The sequence below is a fragment of the Anthonomus grandis genome, chromosome 22 (assembly GCF_022605725.1).
Source record: "Anthonomus grandis grandis chromosome 22, icAntGran1.3, whole genome shotgun sequence".
Classification (NCBI taxonomy): Eukaryota; Metazoa; Arthropoda; class Insecta; order Coleoptera; family Curculionidae; genus Anthonomus; species Anthonomus grandis.
This window is the reverse complement of record NC_065567.1, coordinates 14464044-14477179: the sequence shown is the minus strand read 5'-3', so window position 1 is coordinate 14477179 and position 13136 is coordinate 14464044. Positions and strand designations below refer to the sequence as shown.

The 13136-nt window shown below is 31.3% G+C and overlaps 1 protein-coding gene across 5 annotated transcripts in view; it reads right to left on the bottom strand.

Moving 5' to 3' along the window:
• Nucleotides 1–13136, bottom strand: part of LOC126748487 (beta-arrestin-1) — a 36963-nt gene that overhangs the window by 19881 nt on the left and 3946 nt on the right. The window lies entirely within an intron of this gene.

The window sequence follows — 13136 nt, the reverse complement described above, 5'->3', positions numbered from 1 at the left end:
GCCCTTTACAATTTACAGAAACAATTTTACAAAAATAAAAATAACTTTTGTATATAGGAATGCAAAGTAAGATATAGAATTAATTAACCTAAGATTTTAAGACAGGCAGCGGCAGTGCGACAACGGACGAGCGCAAGGAGAGAGGACAGACGAGGCGAAAAAAGACCCCAAAAAATAACCCCAAGATGCGTGCATCGGCCTAGGTTATTAAAAAATATACGTATGTATGTTGCGGAAAAAGAAAGAATAAAACTAAAAACGGGATTTTAAAATATAATCTCCGAACATTCCACTGAAAATTAGCATATTATATACACATGTATATCTTCTGTTACATGTTACTATTTCTTGTATTATGTTATTATACGCATTATCACATTTTATATATTACCCTACTTGAATTAATTGCCAATTATTTGTTCCATAAGTAGTTTAGATTTTATTTGACCAGAGAAAGCTCCCAAGGGCATTTGCTTTATGTCATTGTTTAAGCTATTCCACATTTGAACAGCTACATACTTAAAAGAACGTTGAAATGCTGCGCTTCTATGCAATGGTACGATAAAAACGTTATTTCGTGTGGCATGCGCATGTTCGAATTCTTGAAACTGACTTCTTAAATTAAATGGTTGATTATTATTTACTATGCGATATACAAAATTATACATATGTAGCTTTCTTCTATTGTTCATATTTAATATTTTATTATTATTGAGATAAGGCGATATATGGTTTCTGTAGGGGATACTATAAGAGAATCTCATACAGGAATTTTGGACTTTTTGTATAATTTTTTTATTTTGTGAAGATAAAGAATTTCCATAGACTACGTCACCATAATCAAACAATGACAAAATAAGACTATCGCACAATAAGTACTTTTGTTTTGCCGATAAATTTCGCTTAAACTTAAAAAGTTTTTTTAAACGTAAATAAGCAGTTTTCGTTTTATTTTTTATGTGTAATTCAAAAGAGAGAGAGCTGTCAAATATAACGCCTAAATTTTTTGCCTCGGAAACAACAGGAATTGAAGTATTATCAATAGATATAGGATTTAAGGATAAGTTGTGTTCGAGCCTTTGCCTTATATTAAAGTTGGAGCACATAATAAGAATTTTAGATTTTGTGGCATTAAGCTTAAGATTATGATTTTCTGCGTATTTATGTAGACTAATTAAATCACTATTAAAATTTTGATAGAATAGATTTATATTATTAAGGTGAATTGGAATATAAACTTGGGAATCATCGGCATATTGTTGCAAAGTGGCGTGTTTTATTACTTTGTACATATCAGCCACGTAAATAGAGAAAAGTAACGGCGATACTATAGAGCCTTGAGGTACTCCCTGGTTAAAAGGTGTAAATTCTGAGTAATGCTTTTCAGACTGCCGAACCACCATAACACAACTGTCTCTATTACGCAAATAATCCTTGAAAAAATTTACACCGCTCTCTGAAATACCAATATATTTTAATTTTGCCAATAACATATCATGGTTAATCGTGTCAAAAGCCCTACTAAAGTCCAATAAGGCCATACATGTTGGCTGACCATTCTCCTCATTTACCCTAATATCATTTAAAATACCCACCAAACTTGTAGACGTGCTAAAGTTTTTTCTGAAACCGGATTGACAATCGGGGATAATTTTATGTTTATCAACAAAATTTGAAATTTGATTAAAAATATGTTTTTCCAGAATTTTAGATGATGCTGGTAGAATACTAATTGGTCTGAGATCTTTATGCTCTTTTGGATTTGAATTTTTTGGAATCGGTTTAATAATTGCCCTTTTCCACACATTTGGACACTTTTGTTGAAGAATACATTCGTTAATAATATGCAATAAAGGACTTAAGCAAAAAGGCAAACACAATTTTATATCTTTTATAGAAATACCATCGATTCCCGTTGCATTTGATTTAATAGTCGAGATTATTTTAATCATATTGTCTTGGTCCAAAAGCTGGAAATTAAGTTTTATATTATTTATGGTATTATTTTGATAAAATTCAATACATTCTTTACTTGTAGTATCAGGTAGGGTAGAAACAGTATTAAAAAATTGCCAATATCTGTTGGATTTGATATGTTAGTAGGTAGCTCGTTTTGATATCTTTTTCCTTTAGTTAAGAATAGTTTATCTGCTATTCTCCAAAATTCTTGTCCTTTTTTGTTTGATAATTGATTAAAAAATGTTATTTTTTCTCGTATTATAGCATGTTTTGTGTAGTTTCTTAGCTGTTTATAATATTCAAAATGAGGCTGAGATTTACTTTTCAGATATTTTTTATGAGCACGATCACGTAATTTGATAAGAGTTTTTATATTTTCGGTTATCCATGGACAGTATATTTTCTCTTTAATAATTTTATTTTTAGTCGGAGCATGTGTATTTAAAAGCTGTAAAATATGTTCATTAAAAAACTGCACTTTGTCATTAATATCTATAAGGCGGTACATCTGATCCCAATTTATAAGCAAACCATCGTTTATAAAATTTTCCATATTTATATTGTTATAAACTCTGAAAGTCATTGATTTTTTTTTAACCTTTATGTTATCATATTGAAATATTGAATAAATCAGATTATGATCCGTGATTGTTTCTGCTATGGCAAGCGACTCTGAGTTTAATGACACCAAATCATTACTGCAAATTATATAATCAATAAGGGTACCATGACCAGTGTTCATGTTAATTCTTGTTGGTTCTGTAATACGCTGTGAAACATTGAAATATTCTAAAATAAATTTTAATCTATTTGAATATGTATTTTGTTTTAAAAAATCAATATTGAAGTCGCCTGTTATAATTACGTAATCGAAACTTAAAGTTAACCTAAAAAGATCCTCCAAGTTATCTAAAAAAGCTGGTATGCTATTGGCAGGTGCACGATATATCGTAATAAGGGCGAAAGATCGTTTTTTAATTGAGAATGATATGCCCAATACTTCCAAATTATTAAAAGCCAAATTTAAGTTGTTAAATGTTACAGAATTTTTTATATATAGTGCAATTCCTCCACCACGGCCCTCTCTGTCTTGTCTTATTAACTTATATCCTGGCAAATTGAAACATTGGGTTTCACAGTTTTTATCTAGCCAGGTTTCGGTAAGGGCAAAAAAATCAAAAGGATACTGTGACATATACCAAGAAAATTCGTCAAATCCTGTATTCATATATTCAGCCTTTATATAATAACTCTAATATAAAGGCTGTTTCATAAATAATGGTCCAAACTGAAGAAAAGTACTTCTGTCTGATAAAAACAATATTCATTTAATGATATTAAAAGGTCAATTCCTCACAGTTGTTGACAAAGTTTTGTTATTCACAAAAAAATGTAAAAAGCAATATTGTTGGTCTTTTATTTGCAGCATGCTTGTTAATTTATTACCCCTTATGATTAAAACTACATCAACGACAAATATTTTCCCTTAATTCATAATAATAACCTGATTATATTCTTACAGTTTCGACACTTCAGACTCACAGCTTCATCTAATAATTTACTGTGCGGCTACCGCTATTGTTAAAACCTTGGGATTGAAAATAATAAATAAGTTTGAAGATAAAAGATATTAGGAAAGACATTGGCCGGCTAAGGGATAAATCTATCGGAGGTATCAGAACCATAAAAGTACAATAAAGAGTAGAGGAAATAATGCGTCAGACTTAATAATATACACCGCAGGACATAGAAAACTGTACTGCAGAATATATTGGAAAGTTCCAGGCCCAGATCACGTCCAAAATTGTGGATTAAGAAACTGTAGTCAACACATCAAAAACTGACCGACCCTCTTAACGACGTGCTTATGAATCCTCAGAATTTGCCCATTTTCCGGCTAAATATCGGCTAGTAACTTGGTTACCTACACTCTATAAATTAATTATTTATATCTTGCATTAAATAACGTATTTACAGACATTGTGACCAAAATAGCATCATAGCAGCTCAACAGACAGGATGTACCAGAGGTGCCATGGGGTGTAAACAACAGCTAATTATCGACTCCGTAGTTTGCAATCAGGGATTTAACAACAAGAAAAACCTTTTCGCGGCATATATTAACTACCGAAAAGCTTTTGATGCAGTTCCACATAAATGACTTATTAATGTACTTAAATTGTACAAAATAGATAACCACAATTTCCTTTTTAGATTTCACTACATTTCACAACATCAAGAAAACTTCAGGTGCCAAACTGCATTGGAACTAATATGATTCCTATTCGTAGGGGTATATTTCAGGGGAATTCCTTCGGTCCACTTTGGTTCTGCCTTGCTATGAATGCAGCCTGCTAGCCAACTCAATTCAACTAGGTACGGATTTGGCCTAAAAAAGGATAATAGAGAACTAACAAGAATAAACCATTTACTTTATATGGATTAACTTAAAAATTTTGGCGACAACACGAAATCAACTAGATCAGATGCTTTAAATAGTGGAAAAATTCTCTGATGATATAGGAATGACCTTTGGACTGGATAAGTGCCGAACTGTGAACATTATTAATGGTAAACTACAACCAGCTGACTTTCAAACAGAAAACGGTCAGATAATTAATTCTATGGACGAAGAAGAATCCTACAAATTGTAGCTAGGAATGAAGCAGGCGCAAAGAATAGGCCATAGAAGTATAAAGAATGAGCTGACTACTAAGTTTACTTCAAGAATGCGACGACTCCTTAAAACAAGTCTTAAAAGCAGAAACTTATTTAAAGCTATTAATACGTATGGAGTCAGTTCATTAACTTACTCTTTCGGTATTATAAGATGACTAAAACTGAAGGGTTTCTTAATAATATGATAAGCCGGAACCAGTTCTTGAAAACGAACAACACATTGTATTGGGATCGCATTGCACTTACAGACCAACAAGTAACAATAGTAAAGTAAGTACCGCATACGTAAAAGTGTATTCACTTTTTTTATTATATTAACTTATGCTTCCCAGAATGAATGTTTCTTAAGTCAAGGTTTTAAAGAAAGGCATAAGCTCGGAGTATGTTTGCCAACTAGCAGCCAAATTTGAAGAAACTGTTTCTGTCACAAATAAAAAGAGAAATCCGAGACTAGAGATTAGTCGATGAAATAGCGCAAACTAAAATTCTGGATTAGTCTGCAATGAATTCCACTTTATCAACTTGTCATCAGCTGTAGCAACTGGATTATCTCGTGAAACAATAAGAAAGGTACTTACATTTCATACATTTTATCCATATAAACTGAAAATACTGCAAGAACTTGGTGACGACGATTCGCACAGAAAAATCCAGTTCTGTGAAATAATAAGATAGAGTTACGGCAGAACCTCGATTATAAATATTTGATCAGTGATGTGTATTATTTAAATAGGCATGTTAATAACCAAAACTTTCGTTACTGAAATGACTGAGAACACACGTATTTAGAGAAGGGTACCCCTAGAAAATGAATGTATTTTGGGAGATGATATTATCGGCCCCATATTTATAGCAGAAAATTTAATTGCCGACGTGTATGCTAAAATACTACAGAGGTCTACTGAATAACTAATAGTGCGTGAATTAGAAAATCAGAGGGATATACATAGAAATGTATCTTTAGAAGAACTCTTACTACAATTTTACCAGGATAGAGCACCTCCTCGTTGGATGATCATCATCCTAACCAGTGGATTGGACGAAGAGAGATCCTATTGAATGGACTATATGCCTAGACCTAACACCTCTTTGTTTCTTTTTATAGGGTCACCTAAAATCTATGTTTTTTCAAAACTCAACCCAAGTCCTTAGAGCAATTCCAGCATAAAGTAGTTCAGGAATGCCCTGCTATATCCGGAGAAACATTTGTAAATGTACATAATTCAGAATAATTCGAAAATAGGCTTTAATATTGTCTTCAAAATAACGAAATTTCATTTTCGACACTAAACTAAATATTAATAAAAATTTCAAAGGTGTTTTTATTTATTATTTTCCTTGATAAACAAAGAAAAACGTTCTGAAATCTGGCTTTCTATGATATTATGATATATGGAAAGCATTTTTCAAGGGCATCAATATAATATCACTTAATCCCCCTTTCTATTTAAGATTTTAAACTCGTATCTCACCCTGTCCAAGAGGTTGCAGAAAAGGGTGAGACAATATGCTTGTTTTTGTTTCCCCTTCGTTTTATAGAAACAGCATTTTTTTATTTAGTTTTTCGTTCCTAATATATGGTCATTTCAAGTTTTTAAATTATCACCCGGTATGTTGACCACAAACGCAAAAAGAATATTTATTTAATTTTTTTTTCCAAATAAACCTAAAACGAAGAATACTGCTATTTTTTTACTATAAAAAAGTAAATCCCTACTTTGTTCAAAACTTTTTAAAATAGAAAGTTTGTTGCGAAAATTCAAATCGCGTCATCCTCCAAAATTTCATGAATAATGCATGCAACAGTTAAATAAGCTTTTAACTGCTATCCGTAAATTCAAACTGTATAAAAAGCTTAACAGTCTACTAGACAATTCAATCAGATACTATTTTATAAAAAAAATATCAACGAACAAAGTTAGAAATGAAATCATGCAATGTATGAGGATAAAAAAAAGTTTATAAAGAAATATATTCCGGTTAAAACATCAAACTTTACCATAGTCTCGTCTCTATCAAGCCGGCGGAAATTGCGTGAATAAAGCCTAATTCTAAGAAAATTAATCATAAAGTCCAAAATTTGAACCAAGCTTAGAAGAAAAAACGGTAAAAATATATACCCTCGTTCAAAAAATGGCGCAACGCCATGCTATGCAACAAGTCAATCTGCCTATTTGCCTATGACAATTAATACTGTGCTTTGCAAGGCATTGAAATGGCATTCTCTGGCGGAAATCCTCCTAAACATTACATTTTGCGCAAGTCTTATTATTTTGCCTTTACTCCGGGGGCACATGGACAAATTGGATAGCGATCGTGAATTAAAATCAAATTGACTGATATAATTCATCCGTATTTAGCGGTATACTATAGATCATGGACCTTAGCTTTACACTTTAATCCATAAATGTTATAAAATGTTTCTCGTTTATGAAATAGAATCTTAACTGTTCAACATTTTTATTTGTTATATCTTTCATACACATTTATGTTGGCATTTTAGGCACAAAAAAGGGTATATTTAAGTTTTTTGGAATAACAATTTTATATCCAGTTGAGTATACGTATAGCAGTCGGAGTCACCGACAAATGATGTGTGTTATTGCATAAATGTTTGTTTAAAATCGAGGTCAGGATTCTTTTCATGAGTATTTTTGCTATGGAAACTAAAAAATCTTAAAACATTGTTTGATATGTCTAGTATGCATTTTAATATGATTACTAATTTGGGTGTGATGCTTTTATAATAATTTTTAATGATCTGTTAATAATGTTTAACGCAATTCGGATTCGCATGATATTAATCAAATGCTAAAACGATCCTACCAAGGAAATTTAATTTTATTCCAGCTCAACTTTAGTTTATCATTCAGGTGGGTAACAGCTAGTGACCATGGCGACATTCAGCAAAGTCTCATATTTGTTTCACAGACATAGAGTCGTCAACTGATCCGCTCTCCATCCGATTAATTTTCAAAGTTGAATAGGATAGGTTTTAATTGTTTCGAAATCCTCTAAATGAACGTACGTGTCGGTATAACGATAATTAATTTTTATATTATGCAAATCCTTGAACTGTTGAGATTTGATACTGCATAAAGAATTATGTAAATTTAATTGGTAAGCTTCGAATTTTTTTTTTACTGGGAACTCAACCGAAATTAAATTTTATTTGTTTCTGACGCGAACCAAGTGATACCGCAGTTTTTTTGCTACTGTCCTTAAAAGTTAATAAGCCAAATATAATTATATACAGGGTGTTTTTTTTATTGCGACAATTCTCCCTCTTAGATCACTTTTACTAAAGTATATCATTTTAGATTAATCATAAGTAAGTGAAACAATGAAATATCGAGTAACCACCACGCCAAAAATATAAGTGTTCTCGTCACTGACTTGAAAAATACTAAAACATCTCAGTAATTAACTCTGAAAAGCAATGTTAAACTGAAACGGAAGTATAAGGAAACACCTGCATAGAATAGGAATATATCATGACAAACCAGTGTATTGGCTATGCAATGAGAACGTCTTTCTTATTGTCTACAACTTCTATGTTTATATTGAAAATAAAACATTTTTTGAGTTTGAAACAGCTTATATCATCTTCCAAGTGCCTTGATCTCACTCAAGAGATGCGGCTACAACTGTCAAAATCTCTCTCTCTAAAATTAGAGTCAATTGAAAAAGACATACGAGTTGAATAAATTAGGTATTTTTATAAATCACATTGTTAATATTAGTCATTTTTTAAAAATAATACTATATGCTAACAACAAATTATATTTTGCACATCCGACTGTCGTCACTATTAGCTTCCTGTGACTATATATTTAAATGAGTATTACTTTATTGGAAAATTTATTCAAATTAGTCTTCGCGGTGGCTTTGTTAATATCAATATTAAGTTACACCATTGCTTTTAAATTTCACATCTGCCGGTATCAGGACCAACTGCAAATGAGAAAAATAATTTCGGATAAATATAAGTTATCCCACATAGCTGTCATATGCCACTAGTTCTGAAGGCGATACTTCTGGACCTCGTATCAATTAGTTGCTAAAGTTATGATGAAGGAGCAGAGCCGAAATTCAGAAAAAACATTCAACTCTAGCACCAATCCGATGCCTTAAAATACCTATTTGAAAGGAAAAGCATAAAACTAAAGAAAATCCCTAACAAAATCTAGATAATTTTGGTACTAACCATAACCTCAATCCACCTGAAATCGTATTTCCATAAAAGCCTACCTATAAATATGTACTTTGTATGCATGTTTGGTAACGCGTCATGTCACATTGTATCGTCTATTTAAAATTCAATAGAATAAGCAACTCAATTAAAATGTCCTGTTTTTTATGAAAAAACTTGAATAAAGCGAAAACTATAAGACTATTTTGCAAAAAAATGATTATTGTAGGAGAATATTACGCATCTATTATTTCGCATTTATTTCATAAATTTCTGACCGATCAGAGATAATTAAAATAAGAAGATTTGAGAAATTTATTACCATTTAAAAGAAGGAAAATCAGTAAAACTATAAAATATTTTGTTCCCTTGAAACAACTTCAGCCAAAAAAAGCCATATGCGAAAAACAATTTTACAAACCAACTGTTCTCCCCATGATGAAATCAAGAATATTTGACTTCTAAACTACATCCTATGATCATAACGGGTCGTAATAACAGCTTCTTATATAAAACCCCTTATACAAAATTATATGATATAAATTGAAAAAAAAAATCTTTTTTTTTCACAGTTTATCACTCTGTTGCCATTTATTCCATAAAGAAAATTATATCTCAAATATTGTCGTTAAAATTTGCTGACAGCTTAAACATCGGAGCTAAATCAAAAATAATTAATGAGATTCCTTGTAATTTAAAGTGAACCTTTGCTAGTTAAAATAGCTTGTCTAGCTTATAACCTTTCTTTTGTCTGACGGGTTTTAACCTAAGTTATTAACTGACTAGGAATAGACCTTAAAATAGGATTTAAATATAATTAATGCTTCTAATAAGTTGTTATGAATGGGTGAAGGCATATGCAGTTTATTTTTAAAGTATATGTTATATTAAAAAAAAAAAACATTGTGGATAGAGGATCATTTGGTCAACAACTAAAAAAGACAAACTTCTTCCTCTTAGTTACAAGTTACCGCTAGATAACTTAATACAAGAATAAAGGTGGGATTTGACAATATGATTATAAAAATTTGGACACTAGTGCATTATGTGCAGCACAAAAACCGCCCATAAAATGAAACAATAAATAATTCTGGAATAAACCCAGGCACAATAATAGGATTTAATGAACCATCATTTGATACATATCAGCAAAATGCCTCGAATCTAGCATAACATAATTAGGTAATGCAAAACATGAATAAGTTATCAATACGGTATATCGCACTCAAAATATCAATCCCGATATAGATCTAAAGTTTTTGCTAAACCGTTTTATTGGATTGAATGTCCGTTAATAGAAATATGATATATTATTGTACATTAAAAGAAAATGGTAATATTATCACTATTATCACATCTGATATACCAATTATATATACAGGGCGGCTAAACGAAAACGAAATAGCGGTCATGTTAAAACTCGTAAAGATCGCTCGGACACGTCAATTTAGATTACCAGGGGCAAACATTTTCAGAGTAAAATACCACCCCCACCTGTCATCCCTTAGCCAGGGTTGAACTAACCTCAAAAATCTTTAATGGAATAGTAGATCCAGTTATACCTTGTTTTAATGGTCTTTCTAGTTAAAAGGATTTTACTTCAGCGGTTCTCAAACTATTGACTATTTTAACATTTAATAGAGATTCTTGAGAAAAATGTATTAAATGTTGGGTTTTTGGAAAAACCCTTATTATTAAATCGCAATTTTTTGTCAAACTATTAATTTATAACAATCATACATAAACACTAGTCCCACAAATGTTAAAAATGGCCACCATTAACTTCTATGCAATAATCCAGATTTTGTTCAAATCAACATTTAGGAGGGAAAAAAATAAGAATGTCAAACTACAAATAAACAATAAATAATAATGTCACTTAGAGGACAGTTCAACTTGGTCAAGGTGAAATAGGATCATTGATTTTTAGTTTATCGTGTTACAAAGTAATAGTCAAAATGGTTTATAACCTACAAGAGAGAATAGAGATAGTTATTTTTGCTAACAATCAACTTTTCAATGAACGTGAAGGAAATAGAAACATGCAAAAAAAGTATATCATAGAAACAAGATCGGTGGTCAATAAAAAAAGGAATGTTGAGAAACCGGCAAGGAACGAAGCTGTAGAGGTTGCGGTTTTGGGACATGTTAATATGAATCTTACACTAAGCACTCTATCAGGGAAGTATACAAGGGATTCTAAAACTCATGATTTCCACTTGTATAAAATAAAGCTGGTACCTACATGACGTAAAGACGATGAGGATCGGCACTTGGAGTTCTGTTAAATACCTAGTAAAAGAGCATTAAATAATCCCAATTATGTGTTTTTCTTTCATTTTCTTCTCAGATGAATGTTCGTTTTTCTTAAACGGCACTGTAAACCGTCATAATTGCCATTATTGGTTAGACCACAATCCACACATTTATCACGAAGCACATACTCGACATCCCCAAAAATTAAACGTTTGGTGTGGCATTTACGGCGATCATATTATTGGACTTTATACCCGGTAATCTTCCTTATTTAGGTAAGCTATCGATCCGGCAATAACGAACATTAGTGAAAATGACAATAACAATCAATGCGTTGAAGGCGAGGTGATGTTTCAGCAGGATGGTACGCTCCCTTATTACGCAATAGCTATTCGAAATTATTTAAATGAGAACTATCCTGATCGCTGGATTGGACGGAGAGGCTCTGTTGAATGGCCCGCGCGGTCGCTTGATCTTTCACCTCTGGATTTTTTTCTGTGGGGTCACTTTAAGAGTAAAATCTATGCTACCCAACAATCTTCAACTGAAGAATTGCGCGAAAGGAGTACATAAATGCCAACAGATAACTCCTGCGACGCCGATTTGAACAAAATCTGTATTATTGCATGGAGGTTAACGGTAGCCATTTTCAGCATTGTTTAGTATTTATGTATGATTGTTATAAGTTATTAGTTTGACAAAGAATTGCGATTATTTTCCAAAAAATGCTGTTAAATGTTAAAATAATTAATAGTTTGAGAACCGCTAAAGTAAAATCCTTTAAACTAGGTATAGTCGTAAAGAGAATCGAAAGACCTTTCAAACAAGGTATAACTTCACCCACTATTCCATTTAAAATTTTTGAGGTTAGTTCCACCCTGGCTCAGGGATGCCAGATGGGGGTGGTATATTATACTCCAAAAATGTTTCCCCCTGGTAATCTAAATTGACATGTCCGAGCGTTTTCTTTTTAAAATCTTTACGAGACGGACATGGCCACCATTTCATTTTCGCTTAGCCACCCTTTATAATAAATACTAAAGCATTCTACTCTGAAATTCAATTCACTCGTCAAATATATGATTGGTGACAACCTGTAGAAAGAATAAACGCGAAAATAAACTGGACATAATCTGGCGAATTTATAAAGCCCATATAATATTTTCTTAAAATTCGAGATTATTGATATTCATCCAAAAATAGGTTAAAATGTGGTTTTTGCTAATTTATAAAGAAACTAAAACTCTAAATAAAACTAAAATTAACAAATAACGAAAACAAAAATAGGGTCCAAATGTAAATACTAATAATTCATTGTTATTCCTACCTACACTTAAAATTGTTAAATTAGGGACTAAAAGATTTCATTAACTTTTAAACATTTGAGAATTACTTATCCCATTGCAATTTCTAAAATACTTATTTCTTGACCCATTAACCCATATTTAAGAGAAAAGTCGAGTGCTCTCTATTAGTCTAGTATTTTATATAGTGTAAATGACATTTTCAGCTAATCATGCTAATAATTTGTAAAGTATCTTAAAATAGAAGAGTTAGAATAAATAGGACGGAGAGTAACTCCAGGTGAGTATTGTACTCGTGAAAATATTTTTTTTTAACTCATAGTAACCTGTATATACTTATTCAAAATGACAATTTGAAAATGTGAATTCAAATTCACTTTTCCATACTCATTTTTACATTCTAATAAATAAGAAAATAGAGATTTAAATAAATTCTCAACAAAATCAAATGGCTTAGTGTAAATTCTATTAGTATTAAAAAAGGGTCATCCAGTACAAAAAATATAAAATTATAACCCTGGCATTAGAATGTCTATACTTTAACCTAGTTCATCATATTCAGTAATGTAATTCTTTGGGTAATGCATATTATATTTGCTTTAACGTTACCTGTATAGATATATATATATTGGAAACTTCCAAGCATGAAATCATATTAATGCACTAAGAGATTATTAAATTATACTTAAATTGGCCAACCCTTTGCTTTAAACCTTTAGACTATAAGTAATTATGATTTTAGAAAG